The sequence below is a fragment of the Cebus imitator genome, unplaced genomic scaffold, assembly GCF_001604975.1.
Source record: "Cebus imitator isolate Cc_AM_T3 unplaced genomic scaffold, Cebus_imitator-1.0 Scaffold76, whole genome shotgun sequence".
Lineage (NCBI taxonomy): Eukaryota > Metazoa > Chordata > Mammalia > Primates > Cebidae > Cebus > Cebus imitator.
Genome location: NW_016107391.1, coordinates 8,654,391 through 8,666,738, shown reverse-complemented (window position 1 = coordinate 8,666,738; position 12,348 = coordinate 8,654,391). Strand labels below are relative to the sequence as shown.

At 47.3% G+C, this 12,348-nt stretch overlaps 1 protein-coding gene across 2 annotated transcripts in view; it reads right to left on the bottom strand.

Annotated features, from left to right (window-relative positions):
- The window catches only part of FSTL4 (follistatin like 4), a 425,558-nt gene that overhangs the window by 402,573 nt on the left and 10,637 nt on the right, over window positions 1-12,348 (bottom strand). The window lies entirely within an intron of this gene.

Here is a 12,348-nt window from a genome sequence, read left to right as displayed (position 1 = left end):
AACAAAGACCACCGCACATCACATACTTAGTCCTCCATCCATAGCTAACATCCACAGACACTGCCCTCACTGTCCCACGTGAGGGCAGTAGCTGCCAAGTCCCCACTGGAATCCTGGAAGAAGTGCGAGGAAATAGCCAAAGGAATGTTAATATGTAAATTCTCAGAGGTTCAGTGGCTGCCTAATGGTGAAAGAAGAGAAATTGTAGGGGAGGAGGATGAATAGGGGCAGAGCTCATCTCACCCCACAGAAGGTCAAAAGGCCACCCACAGCCCAGCTCCAGGAGACCACCTCAACTCTGCTGCCCCCCAGGAGGAGGGGATGCCTCCTTTGATATGATGCTGTCTGCTTCAGCCTTCCAAATCTCAATGTCATCAAATGTCCTTTTCCTAGACTCAAAAATATGCCCTAGGGGATAAGAGCACAATATTGTGGTTAGGAATACATGCTAGACAGTAGAAAGCCAGGTGTAAACCCTGGCTCTACCACTTACTATATGGGAGATCTCAAACAGCTCACTTATCTTGAAGCCTCAATTTCTACATGTGTAAAATAAACAAATTAATAGTACCTCATAGACTCTCTTGGAGAAGTCAATGAACAAATCCACTTAGCACTTTAACAAAATGAAAGCTGTTTAGTAATCCTGTCATTATCAATAGCTATAGAACTCAAAGAAATCCATGTTAGGCATGAGAATTCCTATCAGGAATCTCCTCTTTATTCTTGTAAGAAAGAGAAGGATAAGAGGAGCCATTCAGACGTCCAGCCCAGAGCTTCAGAAGACACTGCCACCTTTCATCCTCACCCTAGAGATGTCCCTGGTTCCCTAGCCCTCTCTAATTCTTGGCTACATGGAAAGAGACATCACAACAAAAACCAAATGTTTAATGCAATAAGACTTTGTCCCGAGCCGGGTGCAAAGCTGAACATCAAAAATGGAGAGGTGGGGAGTGCATCTATTGCATCTTGTCTTCCATGATGGCAGGCCAAATTATCCTATGGCAGCTCAACTGTGATTCTGCTTGCTGGATTTGGCAGGGTGGTGGACCTTCTAAGAAGAGGCACCTGGTCGAGCCATAACTCCCCTCCCACATAACCCCTCTTTGTTCCCAAGAATGATTCCAGCTAAACCTCAAAGCAGCTACACTAAGAACCTCCCTACAGCCACAGGATGTATATCTCTAGAGTCACAGGGCCACATCTGAGCACCAAAGCCTGCTCCCCTTTAGTGAGTATGATGGGCCAGGCATGGACATGGGCTGTGTTAGTCCATTGTGTGCTGCTGTAACAGAATACCTGAGAATGCGTGCTTTATAATGAACAGAAATTTATTGGCTCACAGTACTGGAGTCTGGGAAGTCCAAGAGTGAGGGGCTGGCATTTGGCAAGGGCCTCCTTGCTGCGTACTCCCATGGTGAGAGCTCAAAGACAGAGCAAGAGATCCAATTGGCATCCTCAGGCCCTTCTATAATCGGCATTCCTGAGGGTGGAGCACAGAGCACTCATGACCTAAACACCCCCATTAGGCCCCATCACTTAACACTGTTGCGTTGGGGATTAAGTTTCCAGCATGTTTTTCGTGGAACACATTCCAACCATAGTACCCTGGGAGCCAAGGGCACTGGCACCAGGATAGAGGGAAGGGCCAGGGTAGTGTCTGGCAAAATGCACGTCTACTTGTGGAGGCCAAGCCTACTTTACAGCCTGTCTGCAGGGATAGCCTAGGAATAGATAAGTTGGGCTCCCGAGCTGCACAGCCACAGCCAGGCCAGGTTGGTGAGGTAGGGTATGGCGAGGGTGCTGACAAGACAGGGGGAGGTCGGGCAAGCAAAGTCAGGGAACAAAGATTTAACAGCACAAGGCAGGCCTTACTGCCCGGGCCAACCCTGGCTTTGAAGATCTGAAAATGCGACTCCATAAAATGCCCCATATTTATACAAATTTGGCTCACTTTTCTCTGAGCTCTTCCTGAGAGGTTTGAGGCTGGCTCTGCAGCCTCACCAACTGTCCTTCACCCACAATAACCTCCTCCCACTCCTTCACAAGAGCCACCCAGTGCTGCACCCACACCCTCCCCTCAGAGCCCCCGGAGGCCTCCTCATCTGCTGGGACCTGCCTCCTGGCCACAGGCAAATGGGCCTGGGAAGATACTTCCCCAAGCTGAGCCAATAAGGCTCTGGCCCTTGAGAACCTGAGGACACAGACAGACCTCAAATGAGACAGTTCGAGGCACAGAGCTGCACCAAGGGCTACACTCAGAGCTCTGTGGAAAGACCAGTCTCCAGAGAGAACAGGCAGAGGAGGAAGAAATGGAGAAGGGGGGCAGTGTGGCTCAGAGGGGAGTTGGGAGACAGACTGCCAATACCTCTATGCCTGAGCCCCTGAAGGCATTCTGCCATTGGCTTTGGGAGAACGTCTGGGGCCTCACGGCAATCCTTCTTTGTACATGAGCATCTTAGCAGATGATTCTGCTCCTGGCCACCAAAGGGTCCCTGATGAGTCACCTGGCCCACAGACTCAGATATCCACCTTAGCCAATCTCTTCCCTTTTCTCCTCCTGCCAGACATGGCCCTATTCCACCCTACACCTAGACTCAGAGCGTTCCTCCTCCTTCAATACCCTACCCACCAGATCTCGGTCTGCCTCTCCAAGTACCACTGCCTCCAAGAGGTCATTTCCAATCCCACCTTCCACCTAGCTGTGTCAGTGCTAAATTCTCACGTCACCCACGGTTTGGCCCTTGCTGCTAACAAAATACGTTCTCTGTTACATTCGTCCCTCACCATGCGATCATCAAGTTCTTAAAGCTGTTTGTGATTATTCTTTCTTCTCTCTCATAATCCCATGGTGAAATATCAGACAAGAATTTCTTGTAGAGTGCATGACCATCTTTACTTGCAACACAAGAATAGTCATTTTGAATAAATTCAGATTTAAATTATATATACTGTTCTCATCTAGAATGGATAATGAATCACAAATAATTTTGTTCTAGTCAGCATGGTCATAAAAGTGTTTTTGTTCCTAAGACTTACTGGACAACTGGTGCTATGGTTTGCATGTTAATTTGACCCTCATTGTTGGAGGTGAGGCCTAATGGGAGGTGTCCAACTCATGGAGTGGATCCCTTAGGAATGCCTTGATACCATCCTTGCAGCAATGAGCAAATCCTACCCTACTAGTTCCCAAGAGAGCTGGCTGTTAAATAGAGCCTGGACACTTCAGCCTGGGTAACAAGAGTGAAACTCCGCCAAAAAAAAAAAAATAAAATAAAAAAGAACCTGGAACCTCTCACTCCAAACTTGCTTGCTCTCTTCACCATGTGATCTCTACACACATCCGTTCCCTTTCACCTTCTACCATGAGTGGAAGCTTCCTGAGGCCTCACTAGAGGCAGGTGCCAGGGCTATGCTTCTTGTACAGCCTGCAGAGCCATGAGTCAAATAAACTTATTTTCTTTATAATTTACCAGACTCAGGTATTCCTTTATAGCAACACTAAATGGACTAAGACAACTGGCTACAATTAATTGGATCAGGATGGATAACTGGACCAAGGTGCAACCCTACGGCAAGGAATAAGACCTCCAGTAGGACAGTTGTGGCCACCGAGGTGGTAGTGTCACATGCTGCAGTACCCTAAGCAAGATGAAGGATGGAAGAGGAAGCTGGGAGTGTTCTAAGTGTCACCCACATAGGACAGACACAATGCTGAATGCAGCAGCCCTGTGGGTGTCCAGAACCTCAGCAGCCCCCTTCTTCACCCTCTTTCAACACCACTCCCAGGCCTGAAACTTGTCCACCAGTAATAATGAGCATTCACATCCTCTCCTTTGCCAGCCCAAGTCCTCTGAGGGGAGCTTAGGAGTCACTGAGCCAACAAGAACACAGACATATCAGGTGGAACCACTTTAGGGGAGAGGGACCAGAGGGGTACAGGCCCTGGTGGACAAGGTTTGGGAGGGAGTGTTGAAGGAGGGTGAAGGAGGGGGCTGGTGGAAGCTCTGGACACCAGAGGACTGCTGTATTCAGCACTATGTCCATCCTATGCAGGTGACACCTAGAGACCTCCAGCTTCCTCCAGCCCCAAACCCACACTCTGAGGGCTTTAGAGCAGCTGAGCCAGGGCCAGGACAAACCTGTGATACCAGATCTGCTATCAGCCACATACACCCAGGCGGGGAATGTCTGGACTATGAGAACAAGTGTCCAGCCCTAGGACCAGGCATGGGGAATCAGGGAGGCAGATGGAATTCCTTCTTTATTAAGATGTACTTCTTTCTAATAAAGTTGTACTTCCTTCTTTATTACTCAATAAATATGCCCGCTTTTCTTTAGGCTAAAGTTGAGAACTTAATTTTGTCATTACATACAGGTTAGAAAAGATCATTAACTAATGCAGGTATTCAATTTCTTCTGCTAACTTGGGATCCATTCTGAAGCAGCTGATTGCTCCTACCTCCCACCCCCACCCCAGTGGTCCTCAAGCCCCGAGGATGGAATCTCAAATCCCATTTCTCTTCAATCACTTGGTCAGCCTTCATACAGGGCCAGGCACACAGCTAGGTGCTCAGTGGATGCCTGTTGATTACTAAGATTTAAGCCAACCAGATGTCCCTATTGGCCAAGCCAACCCAGGGCTCAGAGACCCTCTAGGTAGAGATACGAGAAGGTCACATGGGAAGTTCTGCTTCAGGACACAATTCTAAGCCATATTGCCAGGCATGAACACTCAAGCCTGAGGCAGAAAAGCCTACTGTTCCTGCTTTTTGTTTTTATTGAGATGGAGTCTCACTCTGTTGCCCAGGCTAGAGTACAGTGGCATGATCTTGGCTCACCGCAATCTCCACCACCTGGGTTCAAGCAATTCTCCTGCCTCAGCCTCCCAGGTAGCTTGGATTACAGGTGCATGCCACCATGCCCAGCTGATTTTTTTGTATTTTTGGTGGAGACGGGGTTTCACCATGTTGGCCAGGCTGGTCTCAGACTCCTGACCCCAGGTGATCTGCCTACCTCGGCCTCCCAAACTGTTGGGATTACAGGCTTGAGCCACTGTGCCCAGCCAGAAGCCTACTCTTCACTCTTCAAATGCTAACATGAGAACAGCAGTAACAGCCAAACAGACAATAGCAGAGGAGGAAGAGGAGGCACCATGGGGCGTATTTTAGAGCAACTCCAATTAGAGCATCTGCCTGGCAGGCCTCTCCCGTTTGACACCTCCCAGCATCCCCACATGAAAGCCTACTTACCTGGAATGGATGCTCAAAACGTGGCATCAGCAGAACCAACAGAAACTTGACATCTTTTCTATAGGGACTGAAGTTTTCAAGGACGTTTTAAATGCAAGGCCAGAAAGGGAAATAAATGGAACAAGAGTTGTTCTTTTTATTTAAAGAGCAAGCTTTAAATGATAGTAGTGCTCAAACAAGCTTTCAGTTCAGTTGTCCTAAGACTTGCATTAAGGAAAGCCATCGAGAGTCTTATATCTACTTAATGACATTTCGAAAGAGAAGTTCTCCTTTCTTCCCTCTTTGGGGATGGCTGGCAGCCACCTACCCCGGAGCCACAGGCTATTTCTACTGACCCTGAAAATTCTAAGCACAAACAAAGGATGCTGCATTTATTTGACTTTACATTTCACTCTCTAGGTTCATGGTTTTGGCAAGGGTCTGGCTGCCTGCCACGGTGATGCTGGCCTCTGGAAAAGAAACAGCCAGAGCCAAGCAGGCCCTCAAAAACATTCTAGGAAGGGGATGGCAACTGAGTCAGGGTCCCACCCTGTTCCTACACACAGCCCATAGGACTCGCTGAAGCCTCTCCTTGTTCAAGAACAAAGTTAAGAAGATTTCATACTGATGGGATTCTGCCAGAAGAAGCCAAAGGCAGTCCAGTGACTATCTCCTGGGATTTCTTAGGTAAGGAGTCCAGAAACTCAAGACACCTTGTCCAAACCCCGTATGATGACAAAATGGATAGTAAAAGATGGCTGACTTGATCACTTATTCAACAAATTTCTGAACATTCTGCTATGTGCCAGGCTTTCTGGACACTGGGGATACAGGTCCCAGTCCCAGGATATTTACCACTCCACTGGAAAGAGGATCCTCCTACCCCGAGGGCTGCCTCGCTACATGGCATGTGGCCATAGCCGGCAGTGACAAGAACTGCAGCTGACGTTGACACCTCAGGCCGTGGCTCAAGAAGGGCACACGGGCTTCTCGACAGGCACTGACTGAGGTTCTGGGATGACAAACACAAAACCACAGCTCCAAATGCCACGTCCTGTGGAGGAATCTGTGCCAGGCAGAGGAGGAAGAGAAGGCACCATGGGGCGTATTTTAGAGCAACTCCAATTAGAGCTGCTCACATACCGTCTTAGTCCTCTTGACAACCCGGAAAACTACCGTTATCACCTGCATTTCACTCATGGCAAACCTAAAGGCTGGAGAGGGTGATTCCCTTAGCTCCACACTGGCAAGGGAACAAACAGATTTTAGCCCCTGGGCCCTGTGAGTTGAGGGTGCCCTTGAGGCAAAGGCAGGACTGGGGATGCCTTAGGTAGCGGCACAGACAGGAGGCAGGCAAAGAAGTGATTCAGCCCCAACAGGAAAAACCAACTAGGGGGTTTTAAAAAAACAAATATCCTGGAGGAGACAGTGGCAACATAAAACACACAGGGTGAGTTAACAGGGTTCCATGGCAGGCGAGGAGGACAGTCATTTCTCCCAGGAGCCTAGAGAGCCATGCGTGTCAGCCTGCCTACACTGGGAGCTCATCCCACCACCAGCCAAGCAGGCCACCAGAAGCACTGAGGACTTTCAGGCCGAGCAGGGGAAGAGGTGTCCTCTGAAAAGCAGGCCATGCTTCAGAGGCCCAGGGCCCTGGCTGGGGCTGAAGCTTGGGTTGTCATGTGGACGTGTGTCACCTTTGAGGCTAGGCCAACTCCCTCACAGGTGCAGAGGTGCTCTGTCAGCCGTGTCATGGGCTCGCTGGTGTTCACACTGATTCCCTGGAAAGGACTTTTGCAAGAAATAGAATATGACTTCCCTTCTCAACTCTTAAAAACACACACACACAGTTTTCAATCTAGATTCCAAATAACACAAAACCTTAAACTTCAAAGTATTTTAACAAAAGCAACAGTAGCAGCTTCTGTCTCCAGCTAAGCCCTCCAGAAGGCCAAGGCCCACTTGGAACAAAAGAGGAAAAGCCAAGGGCTCAGTGTCTAGATGCAGCATCAAGCAGGTAGACAGATGCAGCCTTAGCCCAGTCCCACCGACCAAGGAAAGACAGTTCTCTCAGGGTCTCCTGACCAAGACCAGCATCAGCTCTCCCCACTCCAACCCCCGTGCAAGATCAAGCTGAAACTCACCCTGTGATTGAGGGAAGACCCCAGCCCTGCAGGCCACTCACACTCATTCTTCACCTCTGCCAAGAGCACACATTCCTGGCAGGTGTAAAACAAGGCTTATTTTTATTAAAAGGAAAGAGATTGGGTTTCTCTTGTTCCACACCTTCCTAACTCAAGGGAATTCCCCAAGGAATGGCTACGCATCAAGACAGAGGAAAAGCTGACAGACAGATGACTTCTCAGTCACCTGGGCACACCTCTTCCCTGCAACACCAATGTGCCTGCACCCATCACAGTGTCCTTGGTGTCACCTGCTCAGAGCACCAGGCCCAGATATTCCCACATCCTCCATGTCCAGATCCAGTATGCTCCACCTCCCAGGTGGCTGGTGACAAGACAAAGCCCGGGAGCCAGTGGAAGAGACCACAGCCATGGAGGCAGAAGGACAACGGCTCTGACTTGGCAAGACCGAAAAGTAGGGCCCGCTCGTATGGGCCTTGTTAGAGCCTGACTGACACCAAGTATGACATTTACTTCCATCCAAATGGGAAGCAAGAGCAATAACCCACAAGGCTTAGGGGATAAATCAAGCAGATGATTGGGACTTGGCATATCTGTGCTGCCAACTCCCCAAAAAATGGAAATTGGATCCCCATTTACAATGCATGGCCTGATGTCCTGATTACAAGAGTGGGAAGTTTCCTAGAGGAGTATAGATTATTTAGCAACAGAGGCATAAATAAAGTAGTTAGATGAGTAAATGCTAAATTAAGAGGAAGAAAAATAATGGTTTTCTGTGAACTCATAAATGCTCATTTTCCTGGGTCACAGAACTTTTCAGGGCCAATTAAAATTCTGTCAACTATGATCTCAAAATGCTAAAGAGGCACATAGTGCACTAACTGGTACAGGGTGGAAGGGCTGGCTTGAAGCGGTGGAGAGGACACAAAGAACAAAGACAGTGAATTCCCCTGTTCAAGGACAAAGACAAAAACAAGACACCAAAACAGCGCACCAACACGGCAATGCTCATCCCCAAAGCAGGCTAGCTGGCCCTGGGGACAGAGACGGGGCAGGACAGCAGTATAGGAGCCACGGTGGTGGTGAGGCATGAGTGTGCGTTGTTGGTCCTTGGAGCAGGGGGTGTGGGCTAAGCCTCAGCATTTAAAATCACCTCTCTCGGGATTTAAAACCACCTACAGACAAACCAGGGGGAAACCATGGGTTTTGATAGTGAGAGTTACCTGTCTACCTGCTTGAAAACAGGTTAAAATGACCCTAGAACCCAGGTAGTTTAAGTTCATCTTTCCTTTCACCTACCTGCCCCCTAAGCTAGTCTCATCAAGCTGTTTATCAGCATGACTACAGCCTGCCCATTTATCTCCTTTTCCTGACTGCAGTCAGCAGCATCATGTCAGCAAGAACCAAAAAAAAAGACCAGGGTCAATCCAACTGGGATTCTTCTTGTTGTGTGTATGCATTAGGGGAGGGAGGGGGACTTCTCTAGGGCTTTTCTGCCCAGTGTCCCCCAGGATCTGAAGTATTAGCATCACCTGGAGCTCAGAATCTCAGGACCCACCTCAGGTTTGCTACATCAGAATCTGCATTTTAACAAGATCCCAGACCATTCACAAGCACATTGCATCTCAAGAGGTGCTGGAGCAGGGTACAGCACTCTCCATTCTATAAATGGGAATGGGCTCATCCCAATGCCCCTGAAACCTTGGGAGGTTCTGCCACCATCGTTTGCCTTGAAAATTATGAATGTACTGATAACGTCTACAGGTGGGAGGTTGTACCCTCCCAGTTTTACCTGAAAAACTAATATCTACATCCCCTGACTCAGAATAATCAGCAGAAAACTCTGGCTAAGTGTTGGGGACCCAGAGAAGCAGCCACCACTTCAGCCAGCACCACACCTGCAGGGGAAGTTCTGAATCCTTTTGAAAGGGATTCAGTTATCTCAGGGCGTCACGGCCCTGAGGAGAAGACTATTTCCACCTCTTGCTGAGAGACCTTGCCCAGAGTCTCATTTTCTTTGAAAGCAAGTCAAATGCTAGAGTTTGCAATGGTGAGTATCCCAATGGTGATGAAGCAGAAAAGGCACGAGAGACACAGGCAAGCCTATACTGCAGGTGAGGTTTAAGAAAATGCGAACATCCAGCCTGGACCCCCATTGGTTCACAGGGAAGAGGGAGTTTCTTTTATTTATGCCCACAAACCAGCTGAGGGCCAGGGTGAGTAGAGACACCAATGAGCAGATCTAAAGCCCTATAGATGATCAGCTGTTCTTCCCCAGTAATCAATCAAAGAGCACAGTCAGGGGTATGAGTGGTGGGGAGAACTTTATCAGAAAGGGTGGTTGGGGGTGAGGGGCACTAGTGTAAAGACAATGAATACACAAGAACAGTGAAAGAGTTTTGTAAAATTTTAATGCCCAGTCTTAGCAGGCCAAGTATTACTGAATGCCCAACCAAGGCAGACAGAAGCAACGGAGCATTTAGGGACTCTGCAATTTGAGGCTATCCTTGCAGGCACAGGAGTGCCATGCCTGCTGTCTGGGTCTGGGGCCAACACTTGGAGCAAGGGGAAGGGGCTGGTCAGCCAGGGTAGGATCAATGCGGTCTTAGGCTGACCCCTGAGGCTAGGGAGGCAGGGAATCATCACATATTTCTTCTGCAAAGACTTTACTTTGAGGGAATTTGCCAATATTGAAAACCCATGGTGTCTGAGCTCAAAACATATCTCTGGTCTATAAGCACTGAGGCGTATGAGGTGACAATTTAGGAAGGAATCAATATGAACACTCACAGGTACATAGGACATGATGCATATACCATAGGTTAAGAGTCGTTTAGAGAAAGTTCAGTAAAATGCATGAAAGCTATATAAGACCGTGTAACAGCCACCATTCAATCCCAGAGCCCAGCAAATAGGTGATATGCTGGTGCTGGAACACAGCACCCAGGCCCCAAAAGTGGGGGGCTCCTACCACAGTACCCAACCGCCAAAAGTGGGGGGCTCCCACAACACCACCCAGGCCTCAAAAGTGGGGGGCTCCTGCCACAGCACCCAACCGCCTAAAGTGGGGGACTCCCACCCCACCCAGGCCTCAAAAGTGGGGGGGCTCCTGCCACAGCACCCAGCCCCAAAAAGTGGGGTGGCTTCCACCAGAGCAGTCAGGCCACAAAAGTGGGGGGCTCCCACGAATGCCTATCTCTCAAAAGCATGTCAGCTCTGTGGAGGCTGCTACTATATCACTTCTCACCCTTTCCTGGTTCTTTGGTTCCCCCAAATATAAAATCCTACCAACACTGATTTTACTACTATATTTATCTAGGCCAGAGTACAGACAGTCCCTCACTTAGGTGTGGTTTGACTTAGGATATTTCAACATGACAGTAGGATGAAAATGATACACATTCATAGAAACATACTTTTAAGTGGCGATACAACTCTTCTGTTTGTCACTTTCAGTACAGTATTCAATAAATTGCATAAGATATTCAACGCTTTATTATAAAATAGGCTTTGTGTTGATAATTTTGCCCCAACTCTAGGCTAATGACAGTGTTCTGAGCATGCTGAAGGCAGGCCACACTATGCTACAATGTTTGGTAGGGTAGGTGTATGAAATACATTTTTGACCTATGATATTTTCAACTTATAGTGAGTTTATTTGGATGTGGCCCCATCATAAGTCAAAGAGCATCTGTGTAGGACAAAGCGGGGAATATAACAACATTTCATTATTTCAATAAATTGTACCTCTCAGAATTGTTCCCTCTGAATTCAGAATTCCATTAGCATTCTAGGCCACGTTCTGCCACTCCACTCTTGTGAGAGAGGCACTCCACCCAGCTGTATTTCTTTTTATCTGTGTCTGTACTACAAACGGTAAACTCCTTGAAGCTATTTCCACTGCAGTCTTTGTACATAAAACAACAATTTAACACTTGCTGTAATTGCTTTAAAAATATGCGCACACACACACATTGGTCATTTAATTTTTATTTACCCTTAGGTCATTCAAGTAATTGGTATAATAACTTTAAAGGTAAATCAAATCTTATTAACACTTTCTAAGTACTTTAAAAATCTGAAGTCAATGAGTATTTGTGTGAAGTATTACTATTAGGAAGAAACACACAGAAACATTTTAATATCTGGTTCCTGAAAAAGGTTTTTGACTTATTTAGAGTCTCAGGAAACTCTGTTGGTTTCGATTCTTCCAGGAAATAGGACTGTCTGAGGAAACTGCTAGAGGAGTTTAATATGGTTTAGACTGTGAATTATCAATACATTCATAGCTACAATTCAAATGAGAAACTACCCAGAAACTGTAACACGCAATGACTTTCTTGGATATTCGGATATTAAGATGCCTGCAGGCTGCTCACAGATTTGCTGGGGAAACCACCCAGGTCCCCCACTGGGAGTGAGCCTGCTGTGCAGAGAGGTATGCCCTGCGCTGAAATACTTGATGGTCTGGTCTGAATTTTGAAAGGACCAGAGTGGCTTTATAACCAGGATCAAATGTCACATAAATATCGATTGGTTTAAAAACACATTGACCCTCTATTTTGGTCATAAAATTATTAGGCACTATGGGGAGGAGGAGATAAATAAGATAGGCTCTAACCATATGCTAACGTAAAAATAAAAGAGTAAGAGAAAAACAGAGATAGGAAGGAGTAAGAGTTCAGAAAAAGAGAACAGATGTGACCAAGAGTAGTCAAAGAAGGTTCTAAAGAAAATGTAAGAACCAGAGCAGAGCCCTGAAGGAGGAGGAGATTCAGATGTACAAAGAAGAGACAGCACACCCCGCAGGAGGCCTCTAGTGAGCAGGGGCACGGGGTGCATGGAGGGATGCACAGAGCATGAGCAAGGACTGCAAACAAACCTATTAAAGTAAGTGTTCTGCTCTCTGGTTTTTTCTTCCTTTGGGTTTTTTCTTTATCTTTTTTTTTTTTTTTTTTTTTTTTTTTTTTTTT